The sequence below is a fragment of the Aulonocara stuartgranti genome (genome assembly GCF_965226115.1).
Source record: "Aulonocara stuartgranti genome assembly, chromosome: 22".
Lineage (NCBI taxonomy): Eukaryota > Metazoa > Chordata > Actinopteri > Cichliformes > Cichlidae > Aulonocara > Aulonocara stuartgranti.
The window spans coordinates 36,683,265-36,702,386 of NC_138957.1; the positions used below are offsets into that span (position 1 = coordinate 36,683,265).

A 19,122-nucleotide genomic window follows, 5' to 3' on the forward strand; every position below is an offset into this window, starting at 1 on the left:
TTGACACCGAATTCGACTCCCCTCTGATCGCTCGGTTTTTCTGCCGGAGCATGAAACAATATCAGCATAGAGAGCTCGGAGAAGTGGGACTTGGACCGTGGCTCCATCTGTACAGTATTACCCTCGTTCATTCCCCCCTTTGTGAGCTTGATTTCTGAGAGTCTCTTTTGCATTAGTGCTGCATAAATTTTCCACAAAAATCCTCCTCGAGGGTCAAAACAGCAGAAACAGAAGGCCGTGGACCCACTGTTTGTTTTCCTGAACGCTGTTGCACAACCCTTTTTTTCCACTGAGCTGCACATGCTGAGTCTCTGCTGTGGAAAACGTGCAGAATATATAAAACTGCAGTTCCTCTCGGATCCACTCGAGGCAGTCTATCTAAGTGAGTCGGTCTCCATAGACTCCTGTGTTAAACGTCCACGTGTTTACAGCCCGCTGCAGCGCGAGTTGGCATGTTGGGTACATTTTTATGTCTTACAGCTGAATGAGGCTTCCCATCCACTGCAGAATACCAGTGCTAGATTTAACTTCCATCATTACGGCGTCTTCTTATCGCTGCTTATTCTGCACGCCGACCCATCACATCAGACCGTTAGTTGGTGTAACAGGTTTAGGTCAATTAAATTCGGTAAATTCATTTGTCTGCGTGACGCTTTCATATATTTTATGGATGCAACTTTCTAATCAAGCTAGCCAGTCAGGAAACAGCAGTGTCCCCTCTCCTCTAAAGTCCACCATAGAACCAAGTCCACCAGAGCTTATCTTTATATTTTTTACATGCCGTTGTTTTCAAATTTCTATACATCAATACAACAGATATGTCCCAAATGTTGTTAATATGTATGCATTAAGTCCATAATAACTACATAAATGGCAAAAAGGACAATAAACTTCAAAAAAATTGAAAATTCGTTGTTGTTTTTTACACATATTTCTAGTTACAGAAATTTCAGAGGTTTATCCCTCAAAACTGTAAATGCAAAAAAGTTGCACACAACAGTTTCCAACCACAGCAAATTTATTTGGAGTGTCTTCATAGTTTCATTTTTGAGATGTACTCATTTCTATCAACTGCAGGAAAAACTAAAATAAATATTATTGTGCACAGTACGCGATTTTTGCAAAAAGCTATTTGTGGAAAGAAACCGCGACCCGGGCCAAGCTCAGTGCATGTTATGGAAATAAGTCCTCCGGTTTCATATGCAAAAACAATATTGTGCTAGCTTATGTGTTTGCAGTTCTACCGGGCCTTAAAAATAGTTGCACAAATCGGAGCGTGCACGTGCTTAAAAGGTTAAAGACTGCAGCTGCACTGCTCTTTCAACACTTTAGGTTCATCTCATTTAGGTGACTTTATTCAGGTAAGGGCTTTGCATAAATATTACATTTAACATGCAAAAACTTTTTCAGACTAATTTCTGACCTTATTTGAATGATGAGGTTGTGATGAAGCCACTTCTCTGTGGGAGTTATTCATGAGCTGACGTGCAGATCGTCGTCATGCTGTAGTTTGAGATTTGAAGAGTTGGTTGGCTGAAGTCAAGGATATGTTTGAATTTTTGACCACAGGAACTGATCATTTATGATTTTGACTTTGTCTCTATTTCAGTGGTCGCTGAGGTTCATGGGTATTGTAGTACCCATTTGAAGTCTTGAATGTTTGAATGATGGCTTCAGCGTGAGGTTATATTGTACCCTCAGCTGGAGTTCATGCACGTCATCTCTGTGTTTGATGAAAGGTTTCTGGGAAATGTAGTAAATCAGTAGCAGAAGTGGAGGCGAGCAGATTTGGTGACATGTGCTAATGTGCGGTGCTGCAGCGTGCTGGTTGTGCAAATGGGTTCGCAGGTCTGTGTTTGTATGTATGTTACGTACATGCTGCTACATTTGCTGAGCAGCTTCCTCAGCAGAGCGGAGAGTGGGAGTTGTACCGAGCCTACATCTGTGCAGCATTACACTTGTTAATCTTCTCTGAGAGGCCAGAGCTTGTTTTTCTCTGTAACATCTTGATTCTTTCCAAATCATTCTCCCCCCGGGGTGCGTGAAGACTCGCAGCCGAGCGGGGTGCATGTCTTTCATAAAGAGGCTGCTCCTGGGTCGGTGGGTGCACTCGACCTGTTCGGTAACCTTTGGTAACGCTGGTCCAGGTTGGTCGCGGCAGCCTCTGCTTTAGCTTTAGCTTTCATCTGATTGGCTGCCCCTCAGTTCAGGGCTTTCTTAACAGCCAACATGAAATTTTGGATGGTACCAGCCCGTACGCTCAGAAACCTCCAAACTGATCCGACTCCCTCCTTTCTCAACTCATTAACCCGGTTAGGGTTGCAGTGGCAGCAGACCTCCCTCTGTCTCTGCACCTCCTCAAGCTCTTCCAGGAGGACCAAGGTGTTCCCAAGCCACCTCTCCAACATGGGTTCCTCAGGGTGTCCTCCTGTTGGACATGCCCAGGGTGCCTCCTTTCAATGTGGATGATCAGCAGTTTTACCGTGTTTGTGTTTCAAAAAAGAAGACGCGACCAGCATGGACCTGTCACCTCAAGACTGTTAAATATCAATGGAATTCAACCAGTTAGCAACAACAGAAGAAATAACCATTAGTGACGCAAAGTGGGCGGTCCCAAAATCAATAAATGTAAACTCTGAGGCGAGTGGTCAATGTGAAAACCTCTACCACTGACATCAGCATCAGTGAGTTAAACTACACAGTTGTCAGCTAGAAAGCAACGTACGGCGAACGATCACGACCTCTGGAGGAAGCTCATTACTGTCGTTTTTATCCCTGACCATATTCTTCTGGTCGCTGTACACAGCTCATGCCCATAGATGATGCCAGGAACATAAATCAACCACCAGATCAACAGCTTCTCCTTCATGCTCAGTGAAGAGAGAGGTGAGCGTGAAGGAGAAGATGTCCTCCCCAACCTGGACCGCTAAAACCCACGGAGGAAGAACCATCGCCTCAGAGGTGGACGCCACATCACAGGGGAGGTGGTTGCTCGATGAAGCTGATCTGTTTTTGTTCACTTATTTAAAAGAACAAAAGACCATTTCAGACCGTTTACATTTGATACTTGTTAAAGGTTGGACAGAAGTTATTCATGTGTGACTCTGAATCTTCAAGAATGGCAGGAACAGGAAGGGTTTATTATCTTGGAGGCGTGCATGAACATAAAAGCCCGATGACCTTGGCTGTTGTCTCTGGGATCTTTAATGTTTCAGAAACAGCAGCTGAAGAAGCCGCCGAGTTACAAACGCTAACCGAGCAGATGCTACGTTGGCGAGGGCTGGAGCGTCAGGTCTCTGGGTTTTAGAGCCAGTTCAGCCTTTTGCTGCAGTTGCTGAAACTGAACTGTTGGACTGAGCCAACAGCTACCAGGGCGACAAGTGGTTTCCAGAAAGCGTGACTCAAAAACTCGAATCGGTCCCGACTGAGGAACCTGTGAGGTTTTTCCAGCCTGCTTTGTGTTGAGAATGACCACACTGACAGATATCTGATATTTACTACAGCGCTGCGTGGAACCCAAAGGCCTGCGATCAACCCTACATCTGTGCTGCATTAGCTTGTTTTCTGCTCGTCTCTGTGTAAGGCCAGCGCCTGTGTGTTTGTGTGTGCGTGTGTTTGTGCGTGCGTGGGACTCAGAGGACTTTTGTTTGACGGCGTTGCAGGAATTAACAGGATGTTAGACAACAAGAAGTTACACCGACACACAGTGGTCTCTCTGTCTGCTTCTTCGAATGGTTTGTGTTTGTTTATGGCAACAGGAGATTAAGACCCATCTGGTGTGTGTGTGTGGTTGAGTTTGTGGGTGGGTTGTTGTAGGTTTGGTTTGGTTGAGATGGGCGGGGGTGGGGGGGTGGGGGTAGAATTGGCGAACAAGTGGTTTTTTTTTTTCATGCCTCACATGTGTGTAAACGAGAAAGAAAGAAGCAACAAGAAAAGAAACGGCAACATGAATAGCAAGACAAAAGTGTGTGTGTTTGTGTCAGTGTAACAGAATCTGATATGTGAGTGTGTGTGGGGGGGATGTGCTGCAGATTAAGCATTGTGCATGGATTGTGTGTGAGTGTGTGTTGGTCGGCGGTGTGTGAATGATAATGACCTCTGACTCTGTCAGTTCTCTGTTACTTTACTGGATTAGCTTCCCTCCACTGCACTGCCTCTAGACAGACACACACACACACACACACACACACACACACACACACACACACACACACACACACACACACGGTAAATATCTGACCTTGCAAGCAGCCAATATTAAGCAGCATATTGGTTGGCGCCACAGCTCCGTGATAACAGATACTACACAACAAATGCTCTGGTTCATGCATGAAGTACTGCAGTACTACAGCACCAGATGCAGTGCAGGAGTGTACGCAGTATTCACACTCGTCACAGTCACCTTCATGTTACTGACGGAAAGTTAAATGTTCACAATGTGCTGTCTCCAGTGGCACTAACCCTGCACACAGTGTCTGTGACTCACTCTATATGCGGCCATATTAACACAGTCACACATATTTACCTCTCTTATTGATTGCATATCATATTGTGATTACACTGATACTGACTGTGTGGGCTGCTGGAGTCAGGCTCTGGCTGCTGATCCTGTTTACCTGCAGCACAGCGTCCTCGCTGTGCTGCAGGCCTCCGTTTGCATTCTCCGTGCTGATATTAAATCGCGCTGTGACCCCCAACACTGAGACTATCCTGAACATGTTATTGATAACTTCAGTTTATGGTATCGACGCTGATTCGTGTCCACAGTTAATTCTACTCCAACTCTGATTCACTGCATTGATAGTGAGTGGATGAAAAAACACATATACAAAGACACTGACTCATACATACTTAACACATTCATAACACACCCACCAACTGGCAGGCCCGTTACAAACTCACACACACACGTACACATTGCCAACATACACACACGCTCCCTGGGCATAGATCCACTGTAGGAGTTGGTCTCTCTGCTGGAGTCCCTGGCTCTGTAGGACATGTCCACATGTGGAACACCAGCTGGTGGACGCACACACACTCACGTGCGCACACACACGCACACATGCATACAAATACATGCATTCGTCTCCCCTGCTGCTCTAACAAGCCTCCTGCTACAAATCTTTCCTTTTTGCATGTGTAATAGTACTCAGTCACACACACTGTCTTTGTCTTTCGCACTTGTTTACACACTCGCTCACGCACCAACAGTACACACATTTGCAGTAGTACAGTACTCCCTCTCCCACACACACACATCCCCCGTGCCAGGATATCTGTTTATTGGAGTACGTAGCTGATTTCTGCTGGCTGCTCTGCATGATTATTGCATCATACTGCACGCGCACACACTCATGCACACAGACACACACGCTGCTGTATGTATGCGTGAAAACGATCTATAGACACACACAGATGATTGCATCATGCTGCGAAGCTGTACGTACACGCGTGCACGCACTTACCCACGGCTTGCATCAGTTATCAGTCCGACAGCGAGCGTCATATAGTTCCCCCAACTTTAATCACAGACACACGAACCAGGCGGTAAGATCGAGGAGCAGTCTGTCACAGACAGGAAACTCCAGAAACCGTCAACACGCTTATGACTGGTTTGTCCGATTCGGGTGGCTCAGAGTTAGATTGAAACCAGAGCGGAAAAACAGCCGGTCGAACCTGAGCTCCGGTTATCAGAGAGGAGAAAAGTTGGGAAAATAAACACGACAATCAAAAACCTCATCAGTCACTAAAGCTGAAAACCCGGGAAACCCAAAATAACCCCAGACTGGAGCTCAACACAATAAACGTGAAAAATGTCCTGATTTTACTCAAAATCAGCCGTCAGTTAAAAAACCGCTCAGCTGATCCGGAAACCTGGGAGTGAAATTCAAATACAATTAAACCTCAAATTATTCATCAAGACGGACAAACCGCTGCTTCATGCATCCACGTGTGAGAACAGTGGAATTATGATCCTCATGCATTTATCTGTATCGCCTTTGACAACAAATTCCAGAGCTGCTTTATTAATGACAAATTAAAAGCAAGCGAGGTCAGATCTAATTAAAATAAAACAAATGCATCCATTCAGGGTGGCTGGAGCCCGTCCCAGCTGCCATAGGGCGAGCGGCGGGTTAGATGCCGGCAGGTCGCCAGGCCATCGCACGGCTAACCCCGAGAGACGGACGCCCATCCACACGCGCACCTACAGACAGGTTAACCTGCTGGTTGTCAGTCCCTGCACCACTGCGCTGCCATAAAAAGGACAGACCAGTATGTCAGCTTATTAGAGAATTTAGCTGATAGAACGAAATAATCTGCAATAGTTTGGAACCGATACCATCGGATGAGTTTTTGGCAGGGACCTAAGAGGCCACCGAGTTTACAGAAGTGGAGGTGCACAGCTGAGGGGCTGGTCATCTTTAATAACAAGTCTAAAATTGGGACATCAGTGGAGTCCAGCCTGAAGCCAGACCCCAGAATGCCTTCGATGGGCGAGAGAGTCCGCTGCTCCGTACCAGAGGTGTGTAAATCCAGCAGCGCGTTGTCGGTCATCTGAAGACTCGGTCAGGCCTCAAACCGCTCACCGCGATGGTAAACAAGGCACAAAGGAAGCCGTTTTATTCTAACAATTAGCTACATCAGTCTGAATATTGGTCTGCCAGACGGAGACGAGCCGCCGTGAAATCTTATAAACCAGTCAGACATCAAAGTCAGCCAAACCAAAAATGAAAGGACTGGAAAAAGTGGAAAAGAAACGAGGAACCAGCAGAGAAATCAGCCAGCCATGCAGTGAAAGAAGCAGGCAGATAAAGTGAAGAAAGCAAACGCTAATATCTGCCCGCCAATCTTCTTACCGGAGAAAATCCACTGCTGGTTTTGAAATCAGTCAGTAAACTCAACAAATCATCCACGTGTGTTTGAAAACTCTGCCTAGAAACAGTTTAAAGCCAGAAAACTGTCATTTTAATCTTTTATTGGCTTTATAAAAGCCAAAATGGGGATAAAGGTTGGAAATTGGCAATATGTGTGAACTGTCTGGGGTTTGGTGCTCGTTGTTAGAAACCAACGCTTTTCTGAATATGACATCGGCATAAAGACGGCCTTCAGTCAGAGTAGTTTGTTTTTAATTTCCTGGATTAAAAAGATAGTAAAAGAAAAAGAAACTATTCATACAGATAAAGATTTATATATACATCTGCCAAACTGAAAATCTGTCAACACATATCGGGTGACCAGGAAGATCTAGCCGACTTAGAAAACAGGATTATCAGGTGGGAGAGCGGTGACCTAAACCTTAGCGTGGGTCAGTCATGTGTGGAACCGTTAATTAGATCAGTGACTCCGCCCATTCTTACCTTAGACCTGAAATTTAAATGTCATATTTAAAAACGGACGATCAGTGAGTCACACCAAAAAGAAGAATCCCTCAAACATCATGACCAAAAAACCAGTTTTAAAACAAGTCAGCCAAACACGGAAAAACCAGTCAGCCAGCTTAACACCTGATTTAGGCCATGCTTAGAAAAAACCAAAACAAATCCTGCAAATCTTGTAATCAGTCGGTCAGATCTGGATCAGCTCCTCAGTCTCACCAGCAGGCCGAGCCGCTTGACCAAAACCTCCTCTGAATGAAGGCTTTGTCCACATGGAGAGCTGTGTGTGTGTGTGTGTGCGTGTGTGTGCGTGTGTGTGCGTGTGCGTGTGTGTGCGTGTGTGTGTGTGAGAGAAAGTAAAGTGTGTGAAAGAAAGAAGGACAAAGAGAACAAAATAGGGTGAAAAAGAGACAGTGAGACAAAGAGACGGAGCGAGAGAGAGAGAGGGAGTTTGGTGTTTCTCAGTGTGGAGCTTAAACAAGCAGTACAGGATGTGCAGCCAAACTATTTTCTCTGGTTGGCTGCCGAATCTGTGTGTGCGTGTGTGCATGTGTGTCAGATATTTGGTGGGGGTGAGGTTGAATGGATGTCACTTGTTTTCTTTACCATTACAGCTGGGAGGGACGTGCATTCGCGTCGGGTCCACAAAACTGCACGCTGGTGCGTCCGCAGTCGCTCGCACTGCAGCCACACGAGAAACACGTCACCTGAAACATCTTCAGACTCTCAGCTGATGTATTTACTGCGTGTAACCTCAGAGGTACAGAGCTATTTTTAATATGATTTGATCTGCGGTGCAACTAAAGCCGTGCTGCGTACGGGCACTTTTAAACCGAGATTAGCAGCGCTGCCAGCTTCCCAGCAAACACGTGGCATGAAAGCATAGACTGTATATGCAAGATGGACTGTGTCCACGTTTTAGGTCTGATTGTGTCTGATTAACCATTTCCTGGTCCAAACGTTTCTTTCAAACTCAAAGAAGAATTCGTATTTTCTCAGCACCGGTGTTGCTGTCCTCCCGGATGTCACAATAACATCTGTGAAAGCAGTTAGCAGCAGGCAGTTAGCTTGCTAGTATTCACCTAAAGATGAGATATCATGACTTCAATATTGTTTAAAAAAAACTGTTATCAGGTTGGTTGTAGAAGAGAGGTTCAGAGGGTTAGGAGAGTTGTTAGTTAGCCTGGCAGCTAGCTACAGAGCTGTGGTTAGGCTAATATAAATACATTAGCAGAGAGCAGATGAGGGATAAACTGGCCAACGGTAGAGATTTTGACTATACCGCTCTACCGCGATAGTGCATGTTGATGGTGTCATCCAGCTGCGCCTATTTTGGTTAAAATCATTGCAGCGGCTGCAAACAACATCATCTGCAAATTATGCAGGCGGCAGTAATGGCAAAGAGACGAAGCACTTTTGGAATATGGAGAAAGCCAAAACCTGCGCTCTCTCCACTTCCCTACCATTGATTCATTAATGCTGAATTCTCTCGCAGTTGCAGTATAATAATGACTAACCTCGTATTGTGGATGGATTATCTCAGTTGTTCTCCTGACTGAAGTTTGGTCCGTTTACAGCATCCTGCCATGCGATTGCATTTGTTCCTGACCATCAGGAACCCTCACGTTAACTTTTGTCCAGCGTTCATCCTCCAGCTTCACTGTGCTAATGTTATGCTAATGTAGCTGTTTTGCTAGCGGTCACGTAGCACATCATTATATACCAGCTAGCCCAACTTCAGTAACCCTACAAACGTCACTGCTGTTTATTTTTCTGTCTTCATTTATGTTGGAAGTGATAGCAGAGCTGTACGTTTGAATTTTTTCACAAATCTCTCAGTCAGAACATGCTATATCATGTTTAGGTGGAAGCTAGCGAGCTAACTTCCTGCTAACTTCTAACTCCGTTGAATTTAATAAATTCTGTTTTCATGGATGCCTGGATGTTAAACTTAATTGTTACACCTGGTAAAGCAGCAACAATGATCATTTTATTAAAGATGAAATAATTTAGACAGTTTTTAACTCTCAGTGATGCTGCAGTGTTCGTTTGACTTTGGGACCTGAAGAAAAGAATATATCGTGATGTACATCGTTACCGCATATGCTTCAAATTATACTGTGATATGGATCTTAGGCCATATCGCCCAGCCCTAATTGAGAGTCCCTGATGGTCACAGACGTATGCCAGGTAGACGATGCCGAAAATGGACCAAAGCCAAATAATGCTAAAGTGTCTGGGCTACTAGCGGCTCTGATATGAACTATTATTTTGTTTATAGACTAATTCAAAACATAAAGTATACAATTAATAATAATTAGTAAACATTTGTTTCTAGTGCTTTTACGATAAAGTTTAATTCCCTTTGTATTACCTGTTTAATATTTCATAAAGTTTTCCCAATACACTTAGCAAGCAAGCTAAGGTTAGCAAAGTAGCATAAACTCTCTGTTGGGCTGCATGGGAAAATTTCACAAACTTCCACTAAAGGTCTGAAAGAGATGAACGTTTAGAGGATGTTTTGAGCTTGAACTCAACTATATGAATGTAGAAGTGTGATATGACTGATATATATTTAATGACTGCACAGGATTTAGTCTGCGCAACCTCTTAAAGCATGTACATCGTTATGTTTTAGCAAATTAAATCCAATCCTCAGTCACACAGGCATGGAGATGGGTTGCTAGGGAAAAATGTCCCCAACCAATATGGAAATGGTTGCTGGCTGTCTCTGGTAAAAACAAACAAAAGACACTCCTCGGACTGCAGACTTGAGTCAACTAGCTAACACTGAGCTGTGCTGTTGAGCAACGTAAACAGACTCCACTGCGTGTTGCACTCTTCACGATTTCACTATCGGTTAACGAGCTGTTTCAGAGCATTTGCAAACACTTCGGGGGCGACCTTGGTCGAGCTTTGTGTACGTGCTTGCAACCATTTTTACCTGACGACAACAATCAATCACCAACCGATTGGGTTATGCATGCGACCAGTCAGTTAATAATCATTTATTCCTAACGACTGATGGTTACCAGACTGTCGCTAACCGGTCGCTACACCAGTGAGAGTGAGATCTGAAAGTAAATGAAATGAAGGCCGTTTAGACACGCCCCCTTTGACAGGACGCAGGCTCTGATGAAACGTGCTCTCCCAAAGTCGGGGGATGACCTTCAGCCGTGACCTTTGGAAGGGGGTGAGGGGTCAGAATCTGCACCAAACTGGGTAAACGTGAACTTTGTGGACCTACAACGATGGTGGTCCCAGAGATGATGTGGTTAAAACACCGTTCGCCGTCAGGTAGGGGTAGCGTTAGGGTCAGATATAACCCGAAGTCCGGGGACTCGACCACTAACAGTCAGAATGAATTCAGAGATGAAAGCCTGTAGTGAGCGAGGAGGTCGGGGCTGATGGACGGGCCAGTCGTGACTCGAGGCTCCTTTAGTTAGCGTTTGTGCTGGCGCCGCGTTCAGCCATAGTGACACCAAAGCAGCCACAGACGCACTGCACACACTTTGCTTTTGTCCTTGGACAGTGTGTTCCCGCTGACATCCAAAGAAAGCTACAGCCTCGGTCACATGACCTGGCTCAGACACCTTCAGCTTTTGGCAAACCAACATTTTTTTTTCTAATAAAAAAAGTTACTGCTTTAATTTTCCACGAAGCAGTCCAGGTATTTTTTTATTTATTTCATTTTTTATTATTCTTTGTCTGATATTTTTTTGTGAGGAGGAGGAAGAGGAGGAGGAATATTTATCTCGACAGACAACAGAAAAAGAAAGCCTGACATCTACCTGTCGACGCGACCGCTCGCTCCACAAAGGGAAAGGAAGGGAGATGCGAAAATGAAGAGAAATAAGAAAGTGAGTGTGTCAGGCTTCAGGTTGGCATGTGAGCGATGAAAAGGCCGCCGTTTGTCACCAGAAATTATTGATGTACAAACAAACAGACGCTGCGGGAGGACGCGGGAGTTTGGTAGGCTTTTGAAAAACGAATCAAAGAGGGAGGAGGGGGGGAGGGAGGTAAATGGCTGAAGATGATGAGACAAAGGCGGGAGGAAAGTGATGAGATGAGATGAGGAGGAAAGTGGAGAAAGTTGGAGGGGGGGATTTCTCTCCTTTTCCTAACCTCCCTTTCTTCCTCTCTCTCATATTATTGGTCATCCTCACCTTCCTCCTTTTCCACATTCCTCTTCTTTCTTCCTCATCTTCATCTTCACGTCCACCTTCTCTTTTTTCGTTCTTCTTCCTTTAACCAGCTCTTGTCATTTCTCTGCTTCCTCATCAACAGCATTTTCCTGCTCTTCTCACTTTTCCCTTCTTCCTCTCCTTGTCGTTTATCTGCAGTCCTCCTTCCCCCTCTCTCCCTTTTTTATTTTTATTCTTCCGTTTCCTGTCGTTTTTGCTTTCTTCACGTCTTCGCCTCCCTTCTTCTTTTTCTTCTGCTTCATTCGTTTTCCATGTTTTCCTTTCCCTGCTCTTCTTCCCTCCACAGTGTCATTATTTCATCCTCTGGTTCTTCAGCTTCTCGTCATGTCCTCCTCTTCCTCTCCAGTTCTCCTTCGCGTCCCTCGGATCCTTCATCTTCCGTGTTTTCCTCTTTTTCATTTCTGCTGCTTCTCATTTCCTAAAATCTTCTTCTCACCTTCTGCCTGCTTTTAGTCTGTTTCTGCTCCACCTTTACTCCATTTTTCCTCCTTTTCCATTTTCACACCTTCTTCCTGTTTATCATTTCAATCCTTTCCCTCCTCCTCTCCTCACTTTCTTTTTTCTTCCCCTTTCTCCTCCCTCTCTCCTAATCTTCAGCTTCATTCCCCCCTCGTCCTCATCCTCCTCTCTCTTCCCCCCTTTTTTCATCTCTCTCCTCCATCTCCTTCCTCCCTCCCTCTTCATTTTCTTCACCCTTCTACCCTCCTCCTCCTCCTCCCAGGCTGCCTGTTGAATGAACGAATGAATGAATGAATAAAAATGAAATCGCTCACAGTCCTTATTTCTTTCTTGTGCCTTCGTGGAGTGAGAACACAAAAATGCCGGCGTGTTTTAGAGACGTGTGTGACACAGTAACGGGTGCTCATTAACATTTTAATATTGATCATTATGTGTGAAATCATGTCTGTTATGGAGGCGCTTGATCCGCAGTTTTGATTTTCTTTAATTGCGTTGACTTTGGCCGTCTTTTTCCCCCCTGATAAATGTATTTATCTGCACGCTTCAAGAAGAAATCCAGAATCTTCTCGTTGTCGGGGTGTGAAACCGTCACGGGGGCCCCGAAGAGAAACACAGAGCGGCGATGACAAAACAAATTCACACGTGAACGTGAAATCAGAGCCAGATCTCAGCTCAGAGCGGCTCCTCTAATAACGCCGATACGATCGCTTCATATTCTGACGATCGATCAAAGTGAATTAGATCTGCTCGGCTGTCGATAATGACGATAATGTGTGTGATGAAAGCACGCGAGGGTGTGCGGATCTATAATCTATAATCTATAATGGTGATGGCGGCTCAGAGGAATGTGTTTCTGTCTCACAAAGACAAAGGCTCAGACAGACGCACGCCGAAATTGGTGTTTTTTCTTTTTTTTGTGGCCACTCCAGTCATTTGGGAAACACACACACACACACACACACACACACACACACACACACACACACACACACACACACACACACACAGATTGAAGTCCACAGTTTGAAAGAGTGTTTAGCAGATTTTTTTCCTTTTTTTTTTTTGGGCAGGACGAGCGGGGTAGCGCTCTCTCCCTCCAGCGACCATGGGACTCGGCGAGTTGCCATGGAAACAGCCCAAACTGCACCGGAGGAGTGATTGAGAGGGGGAGAAAGAGAGAGAGGGCGAGAGAGGTAGCCGGAGACTGAGAGAGCAAGGGAGAGAGAGAGAGGGAGATATTTCGCTCCTAGAAGAAGGCCTTCTGATGGCGACTGTTGTTCTTCTCCACTCAATGTGAACAGTTTAGTGTGCGCGTGTGTGTGTGTGTGTGTGTGTGTGTGTGTGCGCGTGTGTGTGTGTGTGTGTGTGTGTGTGTGTGTGTGTGTGAGAATGAGACTGCACAGAGCGGGGAGAGGAGAAAAAAAATGCAGGTGACTGTCTGCGTTTGTGTGCTTTTGTGTGTCCTGTTTGAGTTTCAGCGTGCACACCTCTGTGCGTGTTCGCATGCAGCAATTTTAGCTCAAGGTAATCGCAGCGAGGACGTTTCAGCCGCGCCTCCTAACTTCAGATCGCCCGTTTTAAGGGGCGACTGCGGCGTCCAATACTGCGCTTTGTCAAAGCAGCAAAGTGACCTTTGGCGTCTGTGTCGCAGCCGTAACTCGGCACATGTTAATGACGGTAGGAGAGCCTGCGATGTCACGTTTAAGCGCACTGGTTACTGCGCTGAAGAGGTGTAATTTGACCCAAATGATGAGCCTTTTCTAAACCCACACAAGAATCTAATAACTCATGTTCCTGCGCTTGAACCGTGACCAAACGGGTCTGCAGCCTAAACACAGGCAGATATTTTCCCCGTCCAAAGCCAACAAGCTTGACAGGGCGTGCTCGACATCGCAGTGTGTCAAAAACGTGCTTCTCACTTTCTTTGTTGCTAAAGGCTGATCAGGCTCACTTTCACTCACACATAACCTGTCAGCTTACCCCGTGGGCATAAGGGTAATTTAACAAATCGCCATATGTGGGGACACGTGAGCCAGCGACAGAACGTCAGTATGTAAGCAAGCACAGACTGGTGTATGTGTGCATCTATGAGCTCTCCCACCTCTGAGACGAAGTGTCCAGTGGTTCGGGTTAGATTCAGCGGAGGTTGGGTACAGGGGTGAAGGTCGGAGTCCTCGTGTGTTTATGTGAGATGCATGCTTCACAGTAGACGCTTTCTAAGAGGACGGCTTCCTTATATCTGAGGGTTGTTTCTGTATGTGCACATGTATCACTCCTGCAGTATCCAGTGTAGTGTAGTGTGTGTGTGTGCACGCTCCTCCCTGGGCCAGTATCCGTGGTAAGCTGTGATTCAGGCTGTGAAAACACTGATTTGGCAGCCAGAGCGTCTTCCTCAGTCTCCAACCGGCTCGGCCAACAAGAATCCATCTCTTATTAACTGATGCTTTATTACAAAAGAAAGGAGTGTGTGCGTGTGTGTGTGTTTGGGGCTGGGTTTTGGAGAGGAGGCGTGTCTCTGAAGTCCGGAGTCCTGCCGTAGAGTCGGGCCCCGGTTTCTGTGATTGATTTATCTTTCCGTCTGGGAAATGTCAGAAGTGTCAACTGGAAAAGATTCATTAAGCTGGATGTTTGGATTTTGTGGAATGAAACGGTTCCTAAAAATACCTTTTTGTCTTTAACCACAGAGTGTCTACACGTTTAAAGAGAGCAGTGCAAGAAAAGGTCAGTGTACCTGAGCGCCTGTGCCGTTGCTCGTGTCAGTGACACTTGATTGGCTCACAGGGTTTAGACCTGCCTGCGTGCTGCCGGTGTGCTGATGTGTGCTTCTGTGTTTTCAGCCAGAGTTTATGTTGAATTTCGCTCAGTCTGAGTTGCTCAATAATGGCAAAAAACATAATTATGATCGTGTTGGTAATAGCTCGCGCGCTCACAGTTTTTGTTTTCGTGGCCTCTGATGGCGGCTAACCCTCCGAGGTGTAAGTCATAGTTGGTGACGACCCTAACCCTATGCAAACAGAACACGGCGTTTTGGGGAGGCTTTTGTTTTTTGTTCTCCCAAGTTGTGAAATAATCATTCTCACTGACACATGAAAAATATTCGCATCCATCCATTCTCCTCCGTTCAGGGTGGCCGGGGGGCTGGAGCCTAGCCCAGCTACCATAGGGTAGAGGGCGGGGCACACCCAGGAAAGGTCAGCCTGTCACCGGGCTCACACAGACAGACAGACACCTATGGACAGTTTAGATGCACCAATTGATCTAACCTCAAAACTGCATGTGTTTGGACTTTGGAGAGAACCCACACAGACACGGGGAGAACATTTAAACAGATTGTGAATTCAAACCCACTTTCATAGTTTCTCCAAACTTTAAGGTTAGTGTTATGAGACGATTAAGTTAAGAATCTGAAGGTGTAAAGTAGCAATAAAGTAAGAAACTACAAACTGAAGCCAGATGTTTGCAACTAGTCAACCAATCGTTTCTAATCATCGGTGCTGGACGTGTCGTTTATCCCTGTTAGCATTTTAATTGATGCTATGCTATGCGGCTCGCTGCCACCAGGTGGCGCTGCAGTCCTGACATCGTCATAGAAAATCAGCATAAGTCTGTTAATCTAGGCCTGATCATTCCGTTAAACCTGTTACCGTTAGTTAGTTTTGAAGGCGAAAGAATGATGAGATGAGGTAATGAGCTCTGTCTGAACAGTGGCTACCTTTCGCTTCGAGGTGCGATGTCTGCTCGCAGTATAAGCTGCAGTGTTCTGAATGCACAGCGTGAGCTGCCTCACAGTATTTAACGTACCGTCCATTACTGAAGATCAATGTCATTAATGGTTTTTGGCAGTCTATTAAAAAGTCCTCAAATGTAACTTTTTAAAATATCTCAGTGTTTGTTAGGTTTACTCGTAGAAGTCGTCCAACTTTTTTCCTCATTTAGAAATTAGTCGCTGGGAACGTCCCGAGTCCAGACGTGCAGTAAAATAACAGGAAAATAAAGTAGTGATAAAAATGTGGGTCGTTTAGTGTGATTATTGTCTTTGATCCCTCGATTGCAGGTCCTCATCCGTGGGATCATCACTGGCGATAGCTTGGATCTCAGTCTAACATCGTTAGTTTTAAGTCTGATTCACTGAACATGAAGTTCATCCAGTCACGGTCCAGTTCAGAGCAGGGTGTGACCCGGGGTTCTTCGGTTTTTCATTCAGATCTCCGCTGTGACGTCTGATCGCTCACACACAGAGCTGCTGCATCCTTGGAGTTATTTTCCTACCAAAGCACATTGTCCCCTTCACAAAATGTGAATCACAATAACTAAATGGCATCAAATATGTGCGATTGTTTTCTTCGTTTGCCAATCAATCAGTCCAGCTCCGTTGGAGGCGAACCATACCGCGGCGAACGGAGGCTTTATTTTCAAACCGCACAGATAGTAAAATGTCAAAAATGCATTCAAACTAAAAAAAGAACCTCCCACTCAAACCCCATCTGCTGTGGAAAACCATTTAATACGATTACATGTAGAATGAAGTGTGTACCAACAGATGATGAGAATTAGGAAAAGTCAGACAATATTCTCAGCATTCAGAACATACAATTGTAAACATCAGCAGCAGAAAGAAGGCAGTTAAACCTCTAATCTCCAAACAAACAAAGCAGCCGATCGGGCCCTAACGGCTGCATCCATGTTCATAGAGACTGCACAGCCACACGCTGCAGTCTGACGCAGACGTTTGGGGCTGTGGATGCCTCGGCGTGTTCGGCGTCTTTGATGTCAGTCAGGTTTTACAAGTAATTTAACCACATTAGCAGAAGATAATGGTTAATTAAGGAAACTGGATCGTTTCAGCTATGCGTTTTAGATTTCATTACAATATACTTCCTCCATGTTGGATTATTATCAGCTGGTACAGGGATGGAAAGAAATCAAAAATGAATTTAATTTTCTGGCAACTAAAAGGAACCAAACGGTCATACAACGATACATCAGAGCCAAATTTTTTTCATCAACTTTAACCGCTTGTTTGTGGCTGATCTGCAGATTACATCGAGTGGACGCTGGTAATAAAATACAGTAAAGTAACTGTCAGTGACTTGTAGTTATTCCTGAAAAATGTGAGTTTCGAACTGCTGCTTTCCTAGAAACCGTTTTGTAATCCGAGCGCATCGGGCGCGCTGACGTGCGTCCGCTGTTTAAACGCGCAGAGCGCTGCCAGCAGCTTTTCTGGATGGAGAGTAAACCGCAGTGCAAACCCACAGTTTGACGAGCTTGTACGCGCTCGTTATTGGCTGGTTCATTAGGTCATGCACATGTGTTTTCGCTGCGTGTGAGCTGTTCGACAGGATTCGGCGGACTCGAGGAAGAATCGGTGGTTTTTACGCCCCTCCGCCCAGTAAACAAGCAGCCGGCCTCGCTCTACGACACCTTCGAAGGTTCATCTGGTTTTGATGAAAATTTTCCAACCTCAGAATATCCTCACCTGCCAGCTTGGAGATGTGAGCTTTCCCTCCTCCTCCTTCTTCTCCGCTCTTTCTTGGAAGCTTGTATTTACACTTGAGCCAGTGCGGTAATCCTTAAAATATGTGCCGTCTAATGCGTTTTAAATGATGCCGCCACAGGAATTTACTACTCAAATTCCAAGTGAAACAGTATTTTGAGAGCATCTTTTTTTCCTCTGTGATGTTGGGTCAGAGCAGAGGGCCGAGGAGAACTCTGTGGCACTGATGTCAGGTCCAGTATAACTGCGTGCTCTAGTGTATATAAAGTCTTCCCCTAAAGCAAGACAACACCAGGTATGCCAGGAATGTTGGCAGCACCTGTACTTTATTGTTGCAGCTGCCGGTGGGGATTATGAGAGCATGACACATCAAAGGCTCTGACTGACGGCCGTCTAATCCAAACACTTTCTTTCTCTCTTGTGCAACACGTCGTTTAAGTTTCCTTCAAGGTCTCCAAGTAGATTGTTTGGGTGCTGTAGTTTCTGTTAGCCCCGCCCCCTTCTCAGCTTTGACCTGTGCGCCATGATTAGACCGTCTTCCTCGACGGGCGGCTTGGCCGACCCTGCAGATATGTAATTGTGCAGTAGAACATCTGTGCTTAAGATGGCTGGAAACGTACTGAGAATATCATGAGAGAATCCACCCGGAAAGAGGACTGTGCTGGTACAGATGGGTGGAGGTCTCGAGCTTCAGGCTTTATGTGGTTGGTGTCTAAGTCAGGTCTGCAGGGGGCGATCTGACTGACAGGAAGGGATTTAAAAAGTGTGAAAATTGATCTCTGTGTTTTGCGAACTAAAACCAACAAGTGCTACAGGTGACCCACCACCGACAGAAAGAAGAGCTCCTCGTCTCCCTTCAGCTGGACCAAAACTCTCCAACCCTCCTGAGTGGAGAAGCTGGCTCATGCTAATGATGGTAATCGGGCATGCACTCGGCCTGCCGCAAAGGGGGTTGTATTTTTGGATCGTGTATCTGATAAGGTGCTTGTGGACTTTGGTCTCCTTATTTCTGTTTATCTGTCGTTGCTACACCTTTTGTTTTAGAGGCAGCACAGTTTCTCCTCTTTAACCTCCTGAGACTCGAACTCTTCCACAGCAGCATTTTAGATTTCCCTTTGATGTTTGGGCTGATTGCTGCCCGATCAATGTAAAAACAAACAATTACCAGATTTTTTTGTTTTAGCTGACTTTTGTTTCTAAGAAAAGTGAGAGCCAAAAATGAGGATATTAGTTTAAAATTTCGACAGAACAGTAGCAGGTTAATGTCCTCGTAAGTGGATATCAGGCCCTTGTACAGCAAAATTGAGTATTTGGGCCTAAATAACCAAAAATGTGATGTCCACATATGTGGACGCAGGTCTTGTGTTACCTGATCCGCTGCGTTACACAAAATCAGGAAGAAAAGAAGCAGAAACTGTGCTGCCAAGTCAAAACTAGGCTCTAAAACAGGCTTAAAGGCTTTTTGGAGCTGCATAGTTCACAAAGGGACCGCCTTTCCATATTTCATTTTCAAACATAACAAAAAGTAAATTTGCACATTAATCGTATTATTACCACATGTTTCATGTGAGGGTGTGTTGTTCAG

At 45.4% G+C, this 19,122-nt stretch overlaps 1 protein-coding gene across 4 annotated transcripts in view; it reads left to right on the forward strand.

Annotated features, from left to right (window-relative positions):
• Positions 1-19,122, forward strand: part of LOC309699504 (zinc fingers and homeoboxes protein 2-like) — a 132,777-nt gene that overhangs the window by 53,456 nt on the left and 60,199 nt on the right. The window contains exon 3 of one of the 4 annotated variants that reach the window (XM_082522547.1): positions 13,114-13,236. The exons of 2 other annotated variants lie outside the window; for them this stretch is intronic. The gene's annotated coding sequence lies outside the window, so the exon portion shown is untranslated. Of the gene's footprint in view, positions 1-11,201; positions 11,240-13,113; positions 13,237-19,122 lie in introns of those variants that run through there. One more of the 4 variants, XM_082522549.1, reaches the window with a different exon arrangement.